Source organism: Ornithodoros turicata, unplaced genomic scaffold, assembly GCF_037126465.1.
Source record: "Ornithodoros turicata isolate Travis unplaced genomic scaffold, ASM3712646v1 Chromosome41, whole genome shotgun sequence".
Lineage (NCBI taxonomy): Eukaryota > Metazoa > Arthropoda > Arachnida > Ixodida > Argasidae > Ornithodoros > Ornithodoros turicata.
The window spans coordinates 942822-957266 of record NW_026999371.1 but is presented as its reverse complement, the minus strand read 5'-3'; the positions used below and the strand labels follow the sequence as shown (position 1 = coordinate 957266).

Genomic DNA, 14445 nt, shown 5'->3' with positions numbered 1-14445 from the left:
CTGTGTGGTGAAATGAGGCCGGTCTAAAGTGTGTGTTCCATCTCAACTTAGGCAAGGTGGTCCGGACACCATCAGTGATTTTTATTGAAAAATAAACTATGTTGTAGCTTGACTCAGTTCGAGCATAGAAGATAATTTTTCTCTAGTTGCCGTAGGTTCCGAGAAAAGAAAAATCCGGAAGAATATGGCAGGTCTGACGGTAGAGCGATTTTGGCATTCAATATATTTTCAAAGGACGAATTATCGGCGTTTACTTTTTTCCGAATGTTGGCTTCTAGGACGTGGGTTCAGTTACTGCGGGAATTCTGTCATTAAAATAAGCAAGACACTAATAACATGCGTGGCAAGTTCATCGTACTATTTGGAATAACACGCACTATTACACAAATAAGTAATACAGTAATGTGTAGCAAATGTAATACAAAACAAAAACATATGGCGAACGTAAAGTCAAGGAGTACCAAGGTACTTGAAAGATGTAGTAGACTCGAGAGCATCATTGTTAATAATCTACAACGGATGGGGCGACGAGTTACGTGAACGAGAGAATCTTCAATGTTTACATATGTCAGTTCCACTGACCACGTGGAGCACCATGCTTGTAATGAGTTGCGGTCGGGCTGAAGGAAACTAACGTCAGAAGGACTGGTTATAGCTTGATCAATTATAGAATCATCAGCGCAGAGTCGAATAGACAGGCAACGCCGTCAGGTAAGTCGCTAATATACAGGGTGTTTCACCTAAGGTGATAAAAAATTCTGACTGGCTATGTATTCGCCGGAGGATTGTCGGACTTTCGGCAATTACGTAGCCTTCGAAAATTTTACGGAAATATGAAGTCCTTCACGATAACCACTCACCCAACCGAAACTATGCACAGCATCTCAACAGAAATAGTCTAAGAAATCAGTGAAAATTCGCTTTAGCCCTGCCTGCTTGATTGTCGCAAAGAAAAGCGCACGTTGTTTACAGGGAGAGGGGGAAGTGTTCCCGCATCTTGTTTTACCTTTCTTTGCGCCGCGTTAACCTTGATGCTGGTGACAAGCGACTTATTGAAAAGAAAACAAAACCATCTCATCACAAAGAAGCCAAGACAATTAAAAGGCGGGGTCACTCTCTCGTCTAGAGGTAGATTTCGCACGCGCTTCTCTGCGAAAATCAGGCAGACGGGGCTAAAGCGTCATTTCCACTACTTTTCTATTTTTCGACTATTTCTGTTGTTACTGTGCATAGTTTTTGTTGGGTCTTCGGTGAAGACATCGTATTTCTGTAAAAAGTGAGGTGCACTTGGCAATTTTCGAAGTTCATTTGAAAAAAAGTTGCCACAATTAAAAAATGTCCAAAGCCTTCCTCAATGATGGCAAAAGTTTCCAGAAGGTAAATGCCGAAAGTCCTTAAAATCATCTGGCAAGTACGTCGGCGAAACACCCTGTATATAAGACAAGGCAAAAACTGAACGATGTCTCAACCTCGTAACACGCCAGAAGATACGAAAGTTAGCGCGGCAACTAACTCGGAGAAAGATTAAATCCAGGACAAAGTATTAGGGTCAAAGTTAAGGAAAGATAACTTTGTGCGAAACCTTACCGACTGTGCGGAGCTTTATCGAAAGCCTTGCGAAAATACTGGTGATATCGGCCTGTAGTTTATCGTAAGATTTTTACTCCGTAATTTGTGAAACGGGATGATCTTTTAAATTTTGCATGATCAGGTAACTCGCCCGCCTCCAACGATTGCTTATTTATTTTTGTTAGTATCAGTGATGAATACTTTTCAGTGCTTGTCAAGACGTTGTCTACGCAGGCACGGGATGATACTTTTAGTGTGTCTGTCACCTTGAGTACGCCAAGCTGTTCTGGAACGATGGAGTCCATGGCTGTAAAATTTACCGCTGCTGGTGTAATGAGGACACTGTTACCTACAGATGAGAATACACTTGCAAAGAAGTCATTAAGCACGTCGGCAGCTGAAAAGTGATGCAAAGCCTTGCTGTTATCATCAGCGAGAGTTATTGGTTGACGATCCTTTTTGTTCACAGCGTTACAAAATTATTTTGTGTTGTTGTTACTGAATGAGGCAAGGTTACAGAGTAAAATGCCGGTTTGGCTGCCTTAACAGGATTCCTGTGTAGGCTGGCAGTTCCTGCGAAGTCTGCCAGTGTCATGTGCGCTGTGAAGAGCAAGCTTTCCGGAATAGTATAGACGTTTATGTTACTTAAGCGGTGGATTTGAAGATCAACAACGCCATCTTGAAGAAAGCTGTCCGGAACGGCTGCTGACCATGGCTTGGCCGGTGGTTACAGACACAGGTGACTACGTAGTTGCAAAGCATCACAACAATGTGGCGACACCGTATCTTTTGGCCACCAGTTTTGTACATCTCGGGACGCTAGGTCCGACATCATCATGGCATGTCTGGACAGGTTACGGCAGCTCAGAACAGAACAAGGGGAAAAAAACACGTATAATCGGGACCGAGGAATGCAAAAAGCGGTGAAAGCAACAGTAAAATATGCTAACAAAGAACACCATCAATAGCTAACAACAAAAAGGGCTGAGCACACAACAAATCATTCGCCACAGCAACAGTCAGGAGAACAGAACGAGACACATGTTCCATCCGACAGCCAGGCAGAGAATTAAATCATAATGCTTCTTTCTCCTCTATATAGAGTCACGAATCTGCCCCTTAGTGGGTACTTCTTGAACTAATTACATTTATTAATTACATAGTTAAATTATTAAGAATGATGCCATGCTCTTGATCTCGAGGCTGAGGCGGGTTTCGCTGAAGACAGAAAATGGCGGACAGGAACAATAACAGCCAGCTCCCTGCTGGTTGTCAGCGTCACTGCTACTCGTAAACAAAGCGGGAATAGAGTTACCACATCCGTTCCACCCGAGAGACAGGCAGATGATCGAGTCGTAATCATTTTTTCTCCTCTAAAAGCCCCACAACTGTCTCCCTTACAGTTATTTTCTTAACTATTTTATTAGTGAAATTTTTAAGAATCGTTCTATCCCTGCTCCCGTCCAGATCAAGGGTGTGACCGCACTAGCGTCATCGGCATTAAACATTTTATCGTTCGCTCTTTAGTTAGTTTTAAAGCAACACGAGTTTTCGCATCACTCCGCGCTAATGAGAAACACCGCAAGATCCGTTGGAAGATCTGGAAAATCGGGAGGACGACCCACGAGATGAGGTCATCAGTGGTGAGAAACATGCGAGTCACTGTCGCTGCCAGTCCCAAATTGAACCAAATGCGGAAGGACACGGAGTATCTCTAACATTTCATTGTGGTTTATTTGTGAATAGATTAATAGAACTACACACAAATGCTACCCGTGCGGGATTGTCGCTCTGAGCTTCAGATAAGTTGCCAGAACAGAACCGTTGCTCACGACGTTATATGCTACTCGTCATCTACCATGCCTTGGGCAAGATAAATGTGCAGCAAGCCGATCCCGGTACTACATCAGCACAGTGCCTTTATCAGCAGTGCCTTCAGTGCTGCTAACTGCTCAAGTCGAGGAGTCTTTGGGAGGTTCAGACAGGAAGGACACAAGGTAAGGTTCGTGCTTTTGATAAAGGTAAAGCCACTAGGTAGGCTGAGGGTGTGACAGCGAACCTTGCGGAAGAGGGCGTTGTTGGTTCAGGATACAAAGTGGAGGTTTGACAATAATAAATCCTTGTTCGTCAGTCTGTGCTTGTGCGTCGTGTCGTCTTTTGACTTGTTTCCCGGCATGGGGGTCTTATTGCTTTTAAAACATGCTACACCAAACAGCCCAATTTTTAACCATTTTCTGTGACACTATTTTATTTATTATTTATTGGTATTTTCATGGCGCCCATGAACAGCATTTGGCTAGGTGATGCTGCACCCCAAATTGAAACAGAATCAACATAATAGAAACTAATAAAGGTAATAGTGGCACATCTAGACCATATGAGATTCTCAGGTACAGAAATACAGTCTAAAACAGTGGTAGGTGAGCAATCACAACGTATAAAAGTCAAGAGAAAATCACACTGGAGTTGCAGTTGCCATTGCAATTACTGTGGCGCATCACTATTTGGAAGCGCCCAGTGGCGTTAAATTTGGAAAGCACTATCAGCAGAACGCGGCGTCAGTCTTTCCCTGTCAGATAATTCTTAACTAACTATTTCCCTATTAATCCCCAAGTCGACTCCTTCTGCATGTCCCTTTGTAGTTCGGGTCGCTTTTGCCGTAGAGACAACTAAAGCCATTAACCCTTTCCAGGAGCAATTCCATGTCGTGATCTGCCACGGCGCACAACGTTCAGATGACAGCGAAAGCGGCGTCTTCAGACGTGGGTAATGTAGAGAAAAACAAACGCAGCGCCCAGAAACAGTAACGGGCGCATTTGCTCTTTTTGGGCACGATTACATTGTCATCGCCTGTCCGACGAGGAGCGACTGATTGGACGGCGCCAGAGAATGGGTCTCTGGTGTGCTCTAAGTAGACGTGTGTGCCGATGGGACTTTAAGCTGAGCAGGCGTCATGCCGATTTCACCACCGGTGGAGGCGGCGTTCGCGGCGCGAACAAACACAGGTCAAAAACAGCCAAAGCCGCAACCTACCGTCCTCGCCATCAAAAAAAGGAAATTGGACTTCGCGTGGGGCTGCAATGCGCGTTTTCGCATCCGAAAACAGGCGCGAAGAGGTCCTCGGCGTGTCGGTTTGGAAACGGCAGCGGCGGTGTAATGAAACTTACGGGCGGACCAGCGTGGCGCGGAGGCGCACATGCCTACCTCCAAGTCACGTTCCTGCCATTGCGTGCGCCGTTGAGTACACACGCAGGGGCAGTTATAGCTGAGTCTGTTTAGTATATTATTTCAATACATATTACTTACTGACTGCTACCCAAAACTGTCATAGATCCCTAATTCTTATACATATCCATATGTATGTCTTAGGCATTAGTAGTCCTAACAGTTTTCAGTTACTATCCGTTGCTATTTCGTAACTTGACAAAATCCAAATCATCGTTAAGGGGCACGACTTTTTCGGCAAGCAAGACGAAATCTACGAAGCTAGTAAATGAAGAAAAAATACGAAAAATAGTTTTTGTATTCATGCACAATATCCAAAGTTTCGCACTTAGTTCCGTGTGAACCGCTATTTGAACCGGCAACCAGTATTTTTTTACCGGTCTGGTTCCGGTTCAACTCCAAGATGGCGTCGACTCTTTCGGTTCGGTTCAGTTCCGGTTCGGCCAAAAATAACGGTTAATTACGGTGTTCGGTTCGGGTTCGGTTTGACACTCTGGATGCCCGCGCCATTCGAGTATTCAATGGAAGCTTGCCCACGACGGTCTTCCTCTCCGCGAGCGAATTACGCCGGTTTCACATCTCTCGCTCTGATGACGGTTGCCCGCCTAGTGGGATGTGTGAAACTGCAGAGTACTGTTTTAGGCGTTGTAACGTTTCTTTTTTACAGTGGCGCCGGTTAATGCAAGTATTTCAGCACTCGAGTGTCTCGTAGGCCTTGTTCATAAGAACAAGGTCGCACTGCACATCAGTCAGATCTATTTTTTAGTCAATTAGTTCGGAACGTACTAACAACAGACGACCCAAAAAGCTCCGTTTCAACTCCTCTGCACTCTGAAGGTATTCGCTCAAATCTCCTTGGGAGATCACCGAGCCTGCGACTACTTGCTACTAGACCGTTGCTTTTAGCATTGGAAGCACTAGATTACAAATCGACCATGTAGGGCTTGGGCAGAACTTTCTGTAGGAATCTAGTAGAAATACCAATCGAGTAAAAACCAGACGCAAGGACAAGTTTAGAGAGTCACCAGTGAAGACGAAGAAAGCAACACGTGGACGGACACGGAACGCGGGACTTTCAATACATTTTCGTGTTTAAAGGTTCGTTATGACAAAGGTTTACAGTTTCGCATTCGCTGGTTCCGTTTGTGTTACCTTTGTCGTCTCCGCTGTTAATTGTCATGTGCCACCCCCACCCCACCCCCACCGCTAGCTCCCGAAAGCCTCCTATGTAGAACTTAAAAGTCAGGAACTCACTCTATTTAGTGAATGAGCATAGCAGATGAGTCACTCATCTCTTCATACTGGACCGACGTCTCAAGAATGCTCATTGCAAAGAAAACCTTTCAGTAGCGCCACCTGTGTACGAACTATGCAACCGAGAGTGATTCGTGACACACCCGGTATGTTCAAGCTGAAAGCAGCATTTCGGAAGTCTCTTTTTCTCCCGATATCGTCAACCAGATTACAACAGTGTGTTTGAAACGTTGGCAAGACAAAAGTACGTATATATTGTTTCGGGTAATAGAGCTATTACCCGAAACAATATATATATAAATGCAGCTCTGCGTTTCACAAAAACAAAATGTAAGAACATACATTGGACACATATACATTGCATGATGATGAGGTGGGCGATTCACCGCCGCTGAGGCGGTACACTGCCCTATTGGGCGTTGGGAGCGGATGTAACGGAAATGTAACAAAAGTATGCTAACTCTCTGGAAAGTCGGCTCCCGATATATGCTGTCCTTTCGTTGAATACGACAATAGTTGGAGTTGACAACGGGAAGCTTATCTACGTGGTGTTCATTCTTATAACCAGTGTATTACACGAAACTTACTATAACCAGTGTATTACACTGGATTTTGTGAGTACTATTTATATGTTCACCCAGACATGGTGACGACGCGCCTCAGTATTTTGTCAGAGTGCAACAGTCTCTAGGGCGTCAGCTAACCTATTATCTTGTGGTTTCGCTATTCTGCTCAATATACGTTCAGCCTGTGTCGACTCTCATGCCAATTAACTCAGAAACTGTTTCAAAATAATCGTATTAGTTTTTAAATATACTTCCACAACGATAGTTCTTACTCTTTCACATCACAGATTGAACACCCCTCATATCAGTGTAGTCAACATTGGTATTTCAGTTTTCGAAACTCAAGCGTCGTCGTCTCCGCATACCCCTAGGGGAGACGCACAGGCGAAGCCTTAGTCCCTGTGCCAGAGTTGGTATTCCGAATGTCTTTAAGCAGAGCGTCGAACCGAAACGTTTTTAGGTGTGTTTCGGGTTCGGGTTCGGCCATAAAGGTTCGGTTCCGGTTCATCTCCGGGGTTAACATATATCGGTTCGATTAACCGGTTCATAGGCGGTAAACCGGCTGGGAACCAGTTCGAAGTTCTAATATGGTACAAAATCATAGGTAGCCACTAAAAAGGATGCAAGAGCTCTTTGTCACGTTTTTTACGCATTTATTTCTGTTTTTCGACCAGAACCCCCTTTCATCCTTTCCATGAGCAACTTGCAGCCAATCTAGGCAGGCAGGAATCCCTCTCACCCCCCCCCCACACACACACACACCAACCCGACCCAGTAACCCAAGTTTTTATATAGGTTCCGTTCCGGTTCAGCTCGAAGGTGTGACAGTAATTACGGTTCAATTCCGGTTGCGTTCCACCTAAAAATTATGGTTAACTCCGATTTTCGGTTTCGGTTTCGTTCGACGCTCTGGTTTGAACTATGCTGAGATGCCACAGGAAGCCGGCCCCTGAGGTCGGCCTTCTTGAAGCAAATATATATGTTTCCGGGGGTTTCCTTCTCGGATCTTTCCGAGAAGATTTTCTTAAAAAAGTATGGCTTAGCCAGGTTTAAAATAGGAGCGTGATTGTACCAAATTACTGTCATTGGTAATTTATGTTATTGGTATGTTATCTTCCCAAAAGGTTAACATATTTGGGCCAGAGGGTGGTTCGATACAATATTTCACTGAATGCTGCCATCAGAACCATTTAGCTCAAGTGTCGCCGTCATCGCGTACCGCGAGGGGAGTGGCAGTGACGAACATCTTTATTCTTAACGCATCCGCCACACCAGCAAATTTGGATAACTGGCGCCGATGGTATGTAGCAGTCCCCATACTCGAATTTCGCGTTTGCGGTGATTGCCGGCTGCTTGATGACAATACACACAGTATAAGCATCAGCATCAGCCCGTTAGAATGCTTACGCTTGTCCCATCCTACAGTTGGCAATGCAAAAAAAGCCCGTTAGAATGCGCGGCCCGTAAAACGGTCGTCGGGGCAGCATCACTTGCGGTGTTGTTCCCGGGAAGATTTTTTCTAAAGATCAGCATAAGCATTCCACGGACCTCGATGGGCAGTAACTGAACGCTTTCACAAATACCTACAGGGATTACCTCGTTTTGATTTATTACGGACAACTGGGCTGTAGCAAACCTGATGTCCAAGAAGAACCCAAGTCGACGGTTTGCGCGAATCATCATCGATTTGGCATCGTATCACTTCACGATTAAGCACACATCCGGCAATTCAAACGTCCCAGCGGACACATTGTCGCGAATCCTCGCACCCGTCAACAATGTGTTCGTCCTGCGAGCAGAGGACTCGAGATTGACCAATGCTCAACGCAACGACCCGTCCTTAAAAGACATCATCGAGCGACTCGAAGATACGGAAAGAGCCACCCCGGCGAACTACAGACTCGTCAACCAGATGCTAATGCACGTTACATCAAAAGACGACAAAGAGATTTTATGTGTTCAAATCCCAGCATGTTTGCGACAAGCCGTGCTCGAGTGCTATCACGACCAAGACGGACACGTCGACTGTACAAGAACTTTGACGAAAATTCAGCGACGGTACCACTGGAAACATATGGCGAAAGACATCAGGGAATACGTAGCAGCATGCGAGACCTGTGCCAGGTACAATGCGCCGACCGGAATTCAACCACGGACTCTGCATCCTCGGTACCCACCCACAGTTCCGTTTGAGATACTTGCTTTGGATGACGTCGGACCAATCAACACGGCAGACCCAAACCGTTACTTCATTGCAGCCATCGACACGACAACCATGATACATCATCACTCCAGCCGTACCTGATAAGTCGACGGAACATCTGCTCAAGTTCGTCGAAGAAATCATTTACACTTTCGGCAATCCTAGAACCGTAATCACTGACAACGACAAAATAATGGTATCGAAATCCGCAACAAAATATCTCACAGAGAGACATATCAAGCATGTTTTATCCATACCATACGCTTCGGACACGAACGGACTTGTGGAATGCGCCAATGGGAAGATCCTCTCGACTCTGCGCAAAAACATCGGCGTAGACGGTGTTCTTTTACTGCTCCTCGGAATTTCGTCTATTTTTGTCAATTTCAAGGTTTTTCAGTGGTTTTGTGGCTCAAGATAACGCCCCCGATTTCGTCGTGGACCTCGCCGTCTCCCGGGGCACGATGGCTGCGTCGCAGTCAGCCTGCAAGGATTGGGCTTTCAACGTCACTGTCCCTCTGGGTACGCCCATTGACGCTGTCGCCGGGCTCTCATTGATTGTCCATTGATGCTTAGCCTGATGCTGGGCCACTGATGGTGTCTATAGTATTCAACACCTCGCATATAAATCGGTGAACGAGAAGTCGAGACATGGAAAAATTGTCACTGTCGTAAATCTCGCGCTTGGTAACACGCCCTTAGAGTGTACCATCATGACGAACATTATACCGCTGCACGGCTGCGCAGCGTCCAACAAATGTTGCACAAATCAAAAATCAACAAAACATTTCTTAGCTGCCCAATCCGACACCGCAAGTGGCCCGAAATATCGAAGTGGCTTGTTTGTTTGCATCTATTCACTGTGTTATTCTCCGCTGTTGCATATGTATATGGCATATGTATTATTAATAATATGAATAAACAAGAGAACTGGAATGTGCAATTTTATTCGGCGCTGTTTGCATATTTGTAGTTACAGGTTCCGGTTGCGCCGTTCCTCTCCTTTAGTCGAGGAAAAGCGCTAGGGCTATCGAAGCCAATCCAAGCCGCAAGCGAAGTGTAGGGTATTCTTTGCTTTGTCGCTGCACGTGGTCTTGAATTGAGTGTTCATGTTGTGTGGTGTCCTGTATTTCACACGTTTCATTCACACAATTTTCTATTTGCGTAACTACGTGCAACATGCACATTTTGGTGAAGTGGCCGGGCGTGAATATGTTGGACGTTTATCTCGTCGGCAGCCTGCAAGACATCGAATTAGGTTTAAGTATTTTGCATGACCCGGCAAACGTGGACATCGCTAAGGGGAAGACATTCCTCATACAGTGGAGCAAAAATGCGGAGCCATCTGAAGCCTTCGTCGTTGCTGCGGGTAAGTCCAGCGTGTACAGAGAAATATGCTTTGTTTTCCCAAAGCGCGAGAGGCCAGACGTTTCCGCAACCAATTACACATACGCCTCCAAGGGCGTATGGTAATTGCAGCCTCCCTGTTTCTGCCTAGTGTTTGTTGCGGTCTAAATCAATCCGCAAACGTGGAATGGCGTGTCATTTAGCGCTACCAATTTAGGCTTACCTACCTATAGTAAAAAAACATTCATCGGTTCTGCATTATTGGTCCTGATGTAGAACCAGCCTCAGAACATCAGTTCCTCATGTTTGATTGCTAGTTCATTGATTTGCTGCTGCCACAAGCCTAACTACTTTCTGATCTTCCACTTGGCCTCAGGGTGCGCACTGCACACATTGTGCAGAGCACAACCGGAAAATAGAGGAGCTTGAGCAATGAGCATGCAAATGCCCGCCTGACAAAGAAGCTTCGCAGAGCCAAACAGAAGTGTGGTAAGCTGATTTTTTCCCCATATGTTGTGACATGGATGTAGCAGGTAATTAATTTCAGTCATGCCCAACATGGTGGATCAAATGGCAAATCTAATCCAGACTGCCTCCAACCCGAACGCTGCTGCTGTTACAGCAGCACCAATGGTAATATTTCGTCTCACCTGCGGAACTCAGATTCTGCGGATCATTTCTTGCAGACAGACGTGTATGCGAAGTATGTAGTACTTCTTTACGCGTGCTGCATTTCGGGAAAAATTGGTTGATTACCATGAATAGTGAAATTAATAAGGCTTCGCAAAGGATGTGTATTTTCCTGTACGATGTGTTTCCTCAGACGTTAGTACCAGCGCTTTAGGCGTCTGTTGCCGCGGAAATGTTCGAACTGCCGGAGATTTGCCGTGCGAGTTCACTTTTGTGCCGATTATCTTTGCAAGTTTTTTTCCCTGCCATATGGTCGCGGCTCTCTCATGCTGAATGCAAACGGCAGGCATCAACTTTTGGTCCGTTGCGTAACTCGTATCAACGCCGAAGAGCGACGACAATTTTCTGTTTGTCAGTGTCGTTGCGACTTGTACTGCATTATCACCAATGTGCATAGAAGCAAAGATACGGGACAGGGCGTGATAACATGTCTGCGTAATTCCGAGTGAAGCGACCAATAATGCGTATATGTTTCTGGATACATATCTATGTGTAGTGCATTGGTGGCCAGGCTGTACTAGACAACCTCAGGAAGTTCAGAGGGTGTTGGAAAAATTCAGGGGAGCGTAAACCTGTCTGGGGTGGGGTGGCGGTGTAATGAAATCACGGGAAATGACCGCAGTTATAGCAACGTCTTTTAGCGTAAAAAATATAGTAAACAATACAGCTGAGCCGTATAGGTTTTATACATTCGCATATACGATTCATCACTGAAAAATTTCACTCGACACACCAACAGAAACAAATGTTCTGCCTTTCAAAATGAGACACTGCAAATTTGTTGTTTCTGCTGTTGTAGTTCTTCGTACATAGTTCTTCACGAACGGTTATCCCAATGCTCAGAAGCACTGAAATTGTCGGTTTACACACTGTATTGTTGATTTTGCTTACATCTTTAACGTGAAAAAGAAAGAAAAAATCAGAGAAAGAGAAATAATTAAAAAGATTCAGACAATGACCCTTGTACATAACTGCTCCATTTGTATTTTTCCTTTTTTTTCTGTACGCCTCTCTGTTCCGTATAGTTTTTCGCGGTTGATATCCGGAGAGGCTGCTGCAAGCCCATAACCTTATTGTAATAATTAATATGATGCCATTCTCTCCACTTCTCTTCACTATGTTAATTCTTAATTATCATATCACTTACAATGTAGTCTATCAAGATGCGCTGGGAGACCAGTTCGCTGTAACTACTTGTCGAGGTTCATGAGTCACAAGAAGTGCTCGAATGTGTATGCACTTCCTAAAATCGACAGGAGCAGCACTATATCGGGCAAAGGTAAAAACAATGCCTGAGAACCTGATTTGATTCAGCGTTCTATTGGGGGCGGGAGGGGGGCAGCTTTATTCTGTTTAGTGGTCAAGAGCCTTCGGGCCACAGAATAGCTGACTGCAATGCACATGCGGTACGCGTGTGTGAGGCCCACGACATTGCGTCATCTTCATCGAGAAACAAATAATGTATTCGAGAGCGGGTAGCACTTGTTTTGCGTTACCGCAAAATCTACGCAAGAACACGTTGGGGCGTCTAATAGCCACTGGCGATATTCTACCCTGTTCCAGTCTCTACTAGCCTATACTCAATCCGATGCCAGTCTTCATCATGTTTTGTTTGAGGCTTATCTATTTGTGCTATTTATTGCTATTTAGTGCTATTGCTATTATGCTATATTTACCGTTATTTTATTTATGCGGGCTGTTTCTGGAGGACCTTACATTTTCCACGCATAACTGTACGACTGAATACAACGGACATTTCTCGACGTCTGTACGCCGCTCATAGCCGCAGTTACTTGGCGGCGCTAACACGCAATAAAATAAACTAAATGCAACAAGCCCCGTAGGACGCATCCGATGTACTCTGCATTTGTAGTTGTAAGGGACGAATGTCGCCTTGGCAGAAATACTTTCACCCGTTGGGTTACGTCACGGAAACGTTTCCTTTCCAGGCGGGGTGTGGCAGACGTGCAATGTCATTCAGAGATAGCGATAACACACCGCCGAACGTGTTTCAAAATGAGCCCCCCTGAAAAAAGCTCATTTTCGTGTTAGTTTGGCTTCGTTGCTGATTTTCCTTTCCCACCCTTCAGCCAATCAAATTTTCCAACCTGCTGCGAAGTCTGACATGGGACTTTTAAGTTAGAAACTGCAACACCTGTTGTTCTTATGTTGTTGTAAATTGCCCTGTGATATATCCAGCAGCGACTATACCCACAAGTGTGGGCAAACAGTATTGTATATACACTAAAACACAATCCACTCAGTGTTCTCTACTTCTTCACTGCCTCGTGTGTCGGTGAACTTCTTTATTCCTAACCACTGCAGGGATATGGGAGACCACACACAAGTGTGGAACTTCACCCAAGTGGAACTAACTCGCGCCAAATTGTCAATTTTGCTTGCAATTTATAGCTTGTAATAACGCTTGATACCAACTTGATAGTGACGGTATCATCATCTAATTACGAAGCCTGCATATTGTCTGTGGACCGCAGCTATTTTCCTAGCTGTACCCTTGAACTCGCATTTCGTCAGTTTGCCGTTCAGAAGGCAAACACAGGCGCGAAGCTGACAACTCCATGTGGTCAGCTCATGACATCTGATACGTATCCTGCTCGTTCTCACAGTTGTGCATCACGTCTTATTTGACTTACGCGATAGTTCCCGGGCGTGTTATTGTTGTTGTTATCAGGTTGGGGCGCGAGAAGGGAATAGTTCACCTGAGATATATCATCCTCTCCCTACACTTCCCTGCAAACATAACTTTCTTGCGTAGTTCTCTGTTATCAGGTCAAGCCGAGTTTCAGAGGAGGCGACCGGAATGCTGCTCTTGAGCACGGTCCTATCCAACCATCATCCCCACTGACAACGTCCTCGCTCCTGATTTGTAAACGTGAGGCGGAGCCTATCATCCAACCACTATGTATCGCATGGGTGTTATAGAATAGGCTCCGCCTCCAGTTTTCAACAAATCAGGGACAATGACGTTGTCAGTGGGGATGATGGTTGGCTAGCAGCGTGCTATATGTGGTGAAGATACGGGTATATCAGAGTTAGCTATACAAAAAGGCGTCACAGTCAACAAGTTATTGCCCCCAAACGCCCTTAAGTGTCGCCTCCAAACGGCGTTTAAAACCGTTTGGGGGCGACAGAATCGGCGGTCTAGCTTAGTAGAGTTATTAGCTCCCTTTAAGGCACTATTTTCTTCTTACAGAGCAGGTGCAACAAGTGGGCCGAATACCAGACAACAGGACGCTCATCCAGGAAAGTGTTGGCAGGTGATGATGACAGGAATGAGTGACAGAGGTGTACCCTATGACAACTGCGCCAGTCGTCACTGAACGGTGCACGACACCTGTATAATTTGTGGTCAATTGTATCAATATGGAAGTTTCGAGTGACTTATTTCTCTTCAAATTTAAGTTGCTGTAATAAAATTATAGAATATAAAAAGTGCAGGAGGAGGGGTCAGAGTGAATAGCCCTCGTGTAAAGTGTTCTCTAAACAATAATAGAAAATAATGTCAACAGCATTTCAGAATTGCAATCCGTTTAATGAGAACTAAAGACAACAACATTAAAGTGCTTACAC

General features: G+C 45.1%; 1 long non-coding RNA gene across 1 annotated transcript; it reads left to right on the top strand.

Moving 5' to 3' along the window:
* The first annotated feature begins 10344 nt into the window (after nt 1-10344).
* LOC135374043 (uncharacterized) lies at nt 10345-14132 on the top strand. Its single transcript, XR_010416731.1, has 3 exons — nt 10345-10653; nt 10712-10797; nt 14069-14132. It is a non-coding gene; the product is annotated as an uncharacterized LOC135374043 (long non-coding RNA).
* Nucleotides 14133-14445: the final 313 nt, after the last annotated feature.